The sequence below is a fragment of the Dermacentor andersoni genome, chromosome 1, assembly GCF_023375885.2.
Source record: "Dermacentor andersoni chromosome 1, qqDerAnde1_hic_scaffold, whole genome shotgun sequence".
Classification (NCBI taxonomy): Eukaryota; Metazoa; Arthropoda; class Arachnida; order Ixodida; family Ixodidae; genus Dermacentor; species Dermacentor andersoni.
In genome coordinates, this window is record NC_092814.1 from 282,802,144 (window position 1) to 282,809,804 (window position 7,661).

Sequence of the window (7,661 nt, forward strand, 5' to 3'; positions counted from 1 at the left end):
CAAAAAAGAACTTCGGCACTAGGTATGTGCAACTGGGTGTGTGCCACCCAGACTTGTACATGTTACAGAAAACTGGTAACAGACTGCAATTACAATTACTTATTTCAGAATTGAAATTGATTACAGTTATCAATTACTTCTCCATGAATGTAGGTCGACAATTAGTAAAATGTAATTGATTACCTTAACGTTACTTTCCTCTATTCTTTTTATTAACATTGCGCAACTACAACAAATAGAACTAGCTGACCTGGCGCTTTCAAGGCGTCCTCTGCAGCCCTTCACACGTTGGTTATCTTCACTAACATTTGCTTTAATATTTTTACACCGAAGCTGTATATGGCTAAGTTCTGGAAAAAATTGCGTGCGTCCAACGAGCCGCGTAGATCAAGTATTTCTCCCCATACACGGGCCGATCCCGAAGATAGTGCGATACCGGGCCTACCACGGCGGAGGTGAAGCAGCTATAGGCTTTAAGCACTCCGCCAAACTTGCAAAAATAAGTTTGACATCTTAGGTCCAAGTACAACCCGAATCAGATATTAAGCTGATAAGAACAGATACTACGCTTTAACCAGCGTCGGCCATGTCTACGTTCACACCGCCTTCTCTTTGTCGGCGTTCCAAGCGCTTGCGTATATCCTTTCCTTTTCTTCCGCTCTCCCGTGGTGGCGGTCGTAAGCGTGCTGCTCGTCAGGACCGCGAGGCGGAAGGAAGTGTGGCCACGATCCCGCAAACTTGGAACGTTTCATCGGAGCAACGCCCAGATTTCAGATGGAGTTGGTGGGGAGCCAATTTTGTGTGGCCTGTGTTACGTCTGACCGCTTGTGGTTTTCGAGTGACCTCACAACCATTATTGCACTGCGGGACGTCGACCAACGCACGATCGCCTTGGCTACGGTGAAGCAAGGTGTGACCTCGGAGTGCGGTGAGGTGCGTGTCTGTTGTACGCGCCGGGATTCGTTAGTAAAAGGTGTCGAGCCGCGTTTTGCAACAATACATGGGTATGTATACCACCCGGTGCCTGACCATCTTCCGAGGCTCAACATCGTGGAGGAGCGACTAGCCGCGCCTCGCCTTCCATTTATGTGCATACGGCGTTTGACGCACGGGAATGGACAGTTCGCCATTAAGGGGCCCACATACACAGCTTCGCTGGTCATTTACTTTAAAAGAGTGGAATCGTACTGAATTTTTCAAGCGAAGCTTGTATTGGCTCACAAGTTTCGGTGGCGTTGTCGTGATCACGCAAAAAAAACAGTTGCGCCCAGAGTAGAGCAGTTGTGGGAAAGGGCGGTTTGATGAGTTGACAGCTGCGCCGGCGCAGGAGCGTGAGTCATTAGAAAGGATTCCAGCTGCATAGGCGCGCGCTCACGCCACGCGCACGACCCGTCAGAGCCGTTTCGCTTCCGCCGGGGAGAAAAAGGGCAGGAAAGGGTTTCGCGCGTGCTGCCGCCGGCTTCGTTTCCGTTCAGTTCAGTCTCGGAAATCGGATGGGACGGCCACACATTGTGCCTTCCCCCGAGTAACAGGCAGCCTTCGACGAGCAGCGGCAAGAACTCGCCCATGAAAAAGCTCGCCGTCGGCGCGCCGATCCAGCCGTCAGACCAGCCCGAGCCCAGGCAATCCGACAGCAACGAGACGAAGATCCCGAGCTGAGGGAGCGGGAGGCCGAAGCAAACCGACACCGTTACCTGTGGGTTACTTAACCGCGACGAAGGTCAGGTGCACGCAGGACAAGTTTCGCTTATCCCCATTTTCCGGTAGGGGAAGGGTTGGTCATCTTTTTTATTATTCTTCCCTCGTTTTCTTGCGAAGGCTTCTGCCGCGACTCACTCGATGTGTGCACTGGAGAGAAAGGTTGTGTTGTGACGTACGAGCACCTTCCGCCCAAGATTGTGGTTAATCACTGCTGCCATGCATGCTCGGGTCTGCATCCCCAATCAAGATAAGCCTTTCCTTGTTGCTGGGTCTAGGGGAAGGCTCTCCCGATAGCGCCAGTAAAAAACAAAGAAATCGTCCGTAGGTGATTCCCTGGCCATCAATGTCCGAAGTGGCCGTCGTTATCGAACCATATAAGTGCCGTTTATATGTGTGGGCCCACACATCTGGTGAACATCCTCCCGGCGCCATTCACTCACCTAAACTACTAATGTACTCCAGCAAACGCTCACATTCATTTAAAAGGTGGCGGAATCTGTTATGCAATTTAATAAAAGCGGCACATTATTCAGCCTTAAATATACTGTTTGTGCGTAACAATAGCAAAAATGGGTGTATGTGAGTGACGTATATATCATACAGATGGAAACATATCTGTTTGGCAGCCAAAAACGTTTATCTATATCAGAGAAGTCAAAGAATGCACTAAGCAAAGAAGAATTGAGAAGTAGCTCTTACCGCCTATGAAGGCCACCTAAAAGCGCTACAAAGAGAGAGAGAGAGAGAGAGAGAGAGAAAATTTTATAATAAGAGAGAACCTGATAGATCAGACTTCCAAGAAAGGTGCGCAAACCTGCAAGCCTGGCATATTCAGGTGATCGAGGCGTGGCTGCACACTGCAAAATAATTTATACCCCTAAAAGCAACAGAATGGTGTAAATTTGTCTTTAACACACACCCTTACAATCGAAAATGGAGTAACTGTGTGAGTTATAGACTGATTTACACCCTTATTCACTGTTAAGGGTGCACATTATTTTGCAGTGCAGGACCCTGATTGTTGGAAGGAAGTACTTTGCCCCTGTGGGACTCGAACGTTTTCACCATGTGTCGTTTGCGTTTGTTGTCTCCGGACATACAGATGCATCTACTGCCCGCATTGCCACGACTTGAACAGACCATGCTGTACCGTCTGTGGCTAGGCGTTGCATTTACCAACTCTTATGCTTTCCTTATTGGAATGGCCAACAGCCCCACGTGCGACACGTGCAGCTGTGATGAGACGCTCGCACACATTATCTGTGTCTGCCCGCAGTGTAGTGCCGAGAGGCAAGTGATGTGCAGACCGATGGAGCGATTGGACAATCGTCCACTATCAGCTCTGAAAGCTCTAGGCCAGTGCTACCAAAGGACATCCACGCAGTAGGCCTTATTTGCATTACTAAGATCCCTACGGACTACGGGCCTTCACGATAGACTTTAAGAACGCTGCACCCTACCGCTCTATAGTGTACGCGGTTTGTTGGTGCTCGTCCCTCTTTTTCTGTCCGTCTCATCCTCTCATCCTCTCTCTCTCTCTCTCTCTCTCTCTCTCTCTCTCTCTCTCTCTCTCTCTCTCTCTCTCTCTCTCCCCCTACCCCTTTTCCCAGTGAAGGGTAGCGAACCGGAACTACCTCTGTTTAACCTCCCTGCCTTTCTATGCAGCCTTTTTCTCTCTCTCGCTATAAGAGCTCAAAGCTTCGTCGCCTGTAACAGCTTGTTTCATGAAAAATGTAACTGGTTACGTGTAATTGGTTACTGAAAAAGTAATTGAATTACAGAGAGTTTTACCGAGCAAACAAACTAATAGCTAAATTACAAGATTTCCAAATACGTAAGTTATTAGAATTAATTATTTATATGTAATTTATTTATTAATTACAGTCTGCTGCCACTGGGTATGTGTGTGCCCATTGTTGGCCAATCCCCCAGAATAGATGTGCCACTGTGACACGAGCGACCTTAAATGCATTTAGATCGGTGTCGGACTTCTCTGTGCACGCACCTCATCAAAATTCTTCCCTCGACGAGCATTATGCATTGCCTTCGTCCTTGTGATGCAAACAGCTAACAGCGACAGAGGACGAGGCAGTGCTCGTATCCGCTACTGTTGCACTCGCTAACTTAAACAAGCTTCGTGTCATTTGGATTCCAACATTGCGTTGTATCAGCGCATTCCTTTTGAACTGATTCTTTATTGTGCCTTAGATTAAACTGTCCATTCCGTCAAATCTGAGCGAGAACAGAAATGTTAGTTTTATCACAACGTCTGCGGCTTTGTACAGCATATACGCGGCACTCGTTGTACAGGAAACAATGCATTGCTAGTCTGCAGTGCGCTTGCGGCGATGCGGACGAGGCTGTGCATCGATCGCCACATTCTCGGGCGCCCAAGACGCGATTCTGCGAAGACAGCACTGAGGGCTGATTCAAGGTTGCTAAACAGCCGATCATCGCGTCCCCCCCCCCCCCCCCCAAAAAAAAAAGAGAAGAAAAAAGTACTTGGCCGATGGCCAATACTGTGGGAAAAGAGGACAGTGCTCTTCGTTTTGAATTTATTTGCTAATTTATGTGCCCAAAAACAGCATACAATAAGCCTTCTCATTTGGTGCACAAGTAGGAAATGAAGACACAAAAACAGATCACGAACAAAATGCATGCAATTTAGAAGAATAATTGAATATTATATTTAAAAACAGTGGTACCAGATATGAAAATGTCAGCCCTGTCAATCTTATGGTGTTAAATAAACATTACAATCTACTTATGGGAGTCGGATAGCTAATTGTGTTAACTCTGAGCACATTATTCCGCCGAAATCCCCTCTCAGGAAAATAAAAACAAAGAGTGAAGCAAGAGCGGATATTCAATGCACGCACGAATACACTTCGAATACACATGCTTTGGAAATCATTTCGAAAATGACAAGATCTAAGGTTAATATTGAACAACCGCGTCAAAGCACACACCTTTTGCAAATGTCTGAATACAACAGGATGAACAAAAGGAGAACAAGATAAAAGCGGGAGCCAACGTTTCGACAAGTGGACTGCAAAAAACATGCAAAAAACACATGCGAAACATTAAATTATGGGGTTTTACGTGTCAAAACCACTTTCCGATTATGAGGCACGCCGTAGAGGGGGACTCCGGAAATTTCGACCACCTGAGGTTCTTTAACGTGCACCTAAATCTAAGTACACGGGTGTTTTCCCATTTCGCCCCCATCGAAATGCGGCCGCCGTGGCCGGGATTCGATCCCGCGACCTCGTGCTCAGCAGCCCAACACCATAGCCACTGAGCAACCACGGCGGGTAGCGACACATGCAGACGACACAGTATGCAGGGTGTCCCAGCTAACTAGCCAGAGTTTAAAAAATATGCGAATGCCACGTCGCTGGACAGAACCAAGCTAATGTTGTTTGCCTTCGCTTGGAGATACTCAATTTATTTTTAATTCCGCCTACTTAGTCTTAATTAATTAATCAACTCAAATATAATAATTAGATGAAAAGTGTCAATGAGGAAATTGTAGAGCGACGTGAAAAACTCCCGATACAGATTTTTGTTGCTGAATACGTGCTGCATCAAAGCGTTTTTTCCGAGCGTGAAAGAAGCCCGTAAATGCGCGCCAAATTGCCGCGCGCTTCGCTGCTCGAGGCACTTTGCGTGTATTGGTTTATGTGCTTCCATTTTTTTTTTTCTGCCCTGAGACGACAAGCAGCCGGCGTCAATATATAGGCGCCAACCTATGTTTTAATTTCTTTATGAACAATAGTGATGTAGTTTATTATCCAGGCAACTCTAGATTTGAATTCGAATGCATTTGAGGGCTGGTTGCGTTGCTAGTTGTGGCTTCCCGCTAACTCCATGCAGCAAAAACACGGCGCCGCCACCAAGCAAACGTGGCAGCGAGTAGTAGCGTACTGAACAATGAGTGCTTTCTCTCTCAGTGCGAATATGTGCGCCCACTGCACATCCGATAGGCGAGCATCGAAAGTGTATGTACAACCACACGCCGTTACGTATAGCATGCCTTTGCGTTGCCGGTAGCCGACACTTATAGCCAGCGTCAAAACGGCACCACACCTCATCTGTGTAGTTTCACCTTATTGGGAGCACTATTATCTGCATCACCACTCGCTTAACTCGCACGGTAAACCTTGCATTATGGTTTTCTAATTTCCTGATTAACAAAGAAGACGCCATGTATTGTAGAGCTCAAGGAAGGGCAGATTTCCATTGATACCGCAACCGGTGTTGCTCATGTTCAACTCTGATAACTCAGTAATATTGTAATATTCTGACGGACGCTTAGAAATCGGCGCTATACACAGTGACGGGATAAAAGAGAGACAGAAATAGAGCCCGCCATGCTAAGGCAGTACACCAATACACATCGTCGAGATGCCTGATGTGACACAAGAGAAACGTCGGCTGTAAGATGAAGAGAACGAGCACATACCTTTCATGACGGTGGGCTCAAGCCCTCACGGTCACCAGCTAAGCAGACTATGGATCTGAGAGCACGGGCTGGTTTCCCTATCCTGCCAGAAAGGCCAACTCCACAGCAATTAATCTATGCACGACAGCGACGCGCGTCAAATAAAACGCATAACCTAGCAGAAAGAACATTTGTGATTTGGGCATAATTCATACTCTTTATGGCTGAAGAACTTTTTTTGCCACGTAAAAGGGTCTCATGACTATCATCTCAAGCTCGTAGAGTTGCAGCCGTGGATTAAAATCGAATAAATTTCAATTTTTTACACAAAGAGGACATCTGAGCACGTACCACGGAAAGCGCCGAACTTAAAAGCGAAACTTTATAACGGATACTCTTCAGTACCATCATAAATTATCAGATTAACATCAAAAAGCATCAAAAATTCAAGCATCAAAGTCAAAGCATCAAAAAGTCAACGGGAAGCCCTCGTTCCTCGAACCAAACGGGACCCACTGGTTACCGCCACCGGAGGCAAACACGTGCAGCATCGCCTAGGAGAGAGGGAGCAGCCGCTAATCGCCAACGGGATACCATGTGACGTTGGCGTGAGAAAAATCGCGCCTACAATTTTAGCGAGGCTATTTAAGCGACCCTGCAGGTATCTTTTTGTATTCTCTGCGTTATTTCCTACTTCGTTAACACGGAATAAACAGTGCAAGTTTCGCACTAGAAATCGTCTCGCCCCTGCTTGGTCGCGATGGCCTCCCGTATATGCCTGCGTAGTGCCAACAACGCCGTGCTACCCAGTAGTAACGCGGGTCGAGGTTGAAGTAACCGGCGTCACAACACTAGTCAACACTATAGCTAAGCTCAGTTGTGAATGACAATGAAAAATGACGTTCAGATTCCCGTGTGGTCACTTGTCCCCCACCGTATTCAGCTATGCAGCCGTGCACTGTATCATTTAGAGCTGTACAAAATTTGCAAAAGTTTCATTAGTCGCAGCAAATAATTATCGCAAAAAAAAAAGGCTTCGCTGACGGATACGTTTCCGCGCCACTTGCCCCTTGCGACATTTTGTGCGCAGGAATCATCAGGCCAAGCACACGGGCTTTCTTGAGAAACCTAAAACATCAAGTGTTATAATGAATCCACCAGACTTGCCTGGCAAACGGGATGCGCAGTGTATTATATCGTGTACTCACCATTACACCGCAACAAAGTGCGTTCGTGACACTTCGTTCGTGAAACACTTCGTGACTGCTCAATAACCTACTCAATTCGCTCTTCGAACGTGCTGCTTAATAACAGCACGTTGCTTCTGGGCTCGCAAACGATGGCCGCTGTAATACGAAAGGAAATGCATTCGTTTCTTTTGTTTGCTATCAGGCGCTCTGCCTCTGGTGCACGCGAGGCTTTTGAGATCGGCTCGCGAGGGGCCGCTGTGGTGAGCACGCGTCGCACAACGCGGCGGGGAAGACCACGCATTTCGCCTTATCCGACTGTGTGTGCG

General features: G+C 47.2%; 1 non-coding gene across 1 annotated transcript; it reads right to left on the reverse strand.

Annotated features, from left to right (window-relative positions):
- Window positions 1-403: 403 nt before the first annotated feature.
- LOC126548675 (U2 spliceosomal RNA) lies at window positions 404-588 on the reverse strand. Its single transcript, XR_007603013.1, has one exon. It is a non-coding gene; the product is annotated as a U2 spliceosomal RNA (small nuclear RNA).
- Window positions 589-7,661: the final 7,073 nt, after the last annotated feature.